Genomic DNA, 3159 nt, shown 5'->3' on the forward strand with positions numbered 1-3159 from the left:
AGAGAATAGTTGTGTATGCAAGATGTAAAATATTATTGTTCTACTGAAACAATGGACATTGTTGAAAGCTAAAATGCTTAAATGTTAAAATATATTTTATATATTTTATTTTGATAGTTAAATACAAAAGGTCTCAGAAAAGAGGACAAGGTCTTGAATTTAAAGCACTAACTACAAAATTAATATGGTTTAGAGAAGTGAAAGTTATTTGTGAATTAATTTTGCAATTTGATAGAATTCATAATGCTAAATGGAGCATGTTAAAAGAATGTTGTTTGGTTTAAAGATATATTACAGTAATTTCTGATGTAATGAAGTTAATGGTTCTCTACCTGAAGTATGTGATACCTGAAGTATGTTGTATATGAAGAGTGTTTATAACACACAAGAAGAATAAATCTTCCGGTTGAATGTGAAGGAAGCTCAACGTGTGTGTCTCGTCTTTCTCATACCACAGCATCACACTTTCAGGGAAGATCATTACCCTCAGCCATCCAAGGTTGCAGGGTAACACTAACAGCAGACAAATAACGCTTTCTTGCTTCCACCATACTCTGCATCGATCTTCATCCTCACTGGGAATCAGGCCGCATAAGGCTGCCTTGTCACACTGGTGCAACAACAAACCTCAGTCAAGTAATGAAGTCATGACTCCTGAGAAATTGAATACATATTGAGGAGGTGATCCAGCTATGTGATACAGGGACAGATCTGAAAGTTTGAGAACACCAACCCTTGAGGAGTGGAGTTACTGATCCATGGCATACAAAATAAGAAAATCAAGAATGAAGTTAAGGTGAGTTTATTTGTGAAGCATATTTCAAAAATAAAGCAATTGGGAGTGTTTTAGCAGGTGCATAATAATGTAAAGAAAAGTTAATGATGTTTCAGTTAATGTTATTAATAGAAGAGTCAAAGGCAACTAAATAAATATAAACTCAAGTTTGTAAACCTCACGTTTATTTCTCTTTTAAATTTATTAGCTTCTTCCAAATGTTTTCTGTAGATCGGGTGTTTAGAAGAACATTTTTCTGCACATTTCAAAATAACTGGGAATGACATTTTTAATAACCTCTTAACATGTTCATCCTTTGTCATAACACAGATCAGCACAACAGATAACCAACTTATGATCCTTTAAAATAATTTGTATCTACTAGAGGATTAGGTGTTGATAAATACCTGGAAAAAGTACACATTAAGGCAGTTGTGGATTGTCTTTGTTTCAACTGCATATGACCAAATATTGACATTTAATATTTTTTATAAGGCTGTTATAACAGTTACGTTTTACATAATATTTTAAAAATTCTCCATATATAGTAAAGCATTAACATTACAGATGGTGTACAGATTAAGTTATACAACCAAGATCACTATGTCAATATTAAAGTGAGAAAAAATACAAAGTGTTTAATTTATACTTTAAGTAAAATTTTTCTAGAGTGAAAATATTTCTTACCCTATTATGATTAGATTTAAACAAGTTCCCCACAGACAGTAATTTACTTTTCAGACCACTAGGTGGAAGCAAAGTAAGCGTTTTATTGCTGAGTATTTCCTAACCCTTTCTAACTGAATTATTTTTATTTCATAAACACATTTGAGTGCATACAAAAGAAGAGATTACATTTGTGGACTTTGAACAAATAAAATGACAAAACAGCAGGGATTTATTGAGGCAGCACAGGCATACTTCCTGAGCACATTTGCTATCATTTCGTTTGTCCTTCACTGGTTAAATATTACAGGGTTTTTTGTTTTTAGATTGTTTTTTTGTGTCATGCTGTTTGTAAACCTTCATGCAGTGTCCAGTGTTACATAATCCAATCATATGTAAACTTCAGAGTTCATGACAATAAAAAAAGCATTTATGGTGTGCTGTGGTGGCGCAGGGGTTAAGCACATGTAACTCTTACGTTGTTGTCGGTCACCTAGTACAATACAGAATAAAAACTCTTCACAATTGACTGCAGGCAAGTGGTCCGACAGGCTCCACCAGCGCTCCTCAGAATTCTTTATTATTTTTTTTAGATTTGATCGTATAGTTTAAACAATAAATATAACAGTTAACAAATTTCCAAAACAAAACAAAACATTCTTATTCAATTAATCTATCAAAAATAACATTAACAGCAAAAACAGTAAAATAACAGACAATTGTTATACCAGTTGACAAGTAAAACATTCACAAAACATTATATATATATATATATATATATATATATATATAAACTCTTTACAATGTGGCTTTGACTGCAGGCAAGTGGTCCGACAGGCTGAAAAATAAAAGACACGGTTAGCGTTGTGACTGAGTGGTCAGCCACGAACACCAACCGGCGCAGCTCCCGCTCAGAGGGTCACATTTTTCCAGCCCAACCACGAGAAAACTTTACAAATTATATTTGTAGATGTTAAATATTCTTACAGTACTTCGTTAATTGTTGAACTAGAAAAATATGACCCTAATGTGGTGGGATGGTGGTCACCTGCTGACCCGCTCCCTTCCGGGTTCGGCAGTGTTTCCACCCCTGGGTAAGCTACTTGCTATTTAGCTTTTGATTTATTTTATCTGGATCCACAGTTAATGGGTTTTCTGTTTCAGGCACCTGATTGTGTTTTGGAGCTGCAGCGCTTTGGACGCTCTGCTGTCTTGTCTTCCCATTGTTTGTTTGGGCCGCTCTCAACTAAACCTGTTGCTGGTTGGGCAGGCTGTGTGGGCGGGGCATGACTCCTAAGGCCCCGTTGAAGGGCATTTGGAACTGGACGACTACAACGATGTGTTCCATTCTTTGAAGTATTTCGTTTTACAGTTTGTTTGTTATTGAAGTTTTCTTTTTGTTTTGTTTTTTACTAATTTCTTTTGCATTGCATGTTTTGTTTATTTCTTTTGGAATAATTGAACTTGTCCGTCCTTACCTTATGTGTTCCCTTTTGTTCCAGGGACCGACTAGTAGGCCTGAAGCCTCGTTTTTACAAAAAAATGTTTTAAGGAAATTGTTAAAATATTGTGCACTGCTCAGTCTGTGTTTGGGTGCATCTTGTAACTTTTAAAAAGATCTCCACCTCCTGGTCACACTAAGTAAAAGAGGTGAAGAGCTGCCTCTCTCGCACCTACCTCCACCAGCGCTCCTCAGAACTCTGGTGGGGGAAGCCGCG

The sequence above is a fragment of the Poecilia latipinna genome, unplaced genomic scaffold (assembly GCF_001443285.1).
Source record: "Poecilia latipinna isolate Pla-1442-1.1 unplaced genomic scaffold, P_latipinna-1.0 Scaffold3246, whole genome shotgun sequence".
Classification (NCBI taxonomy): Eukaryota; Metazoa; Chordata; class Actinopteri; order Cyprinodontiformes; family Poeciliidae; genus Poecilia; species Poecilia latipinna.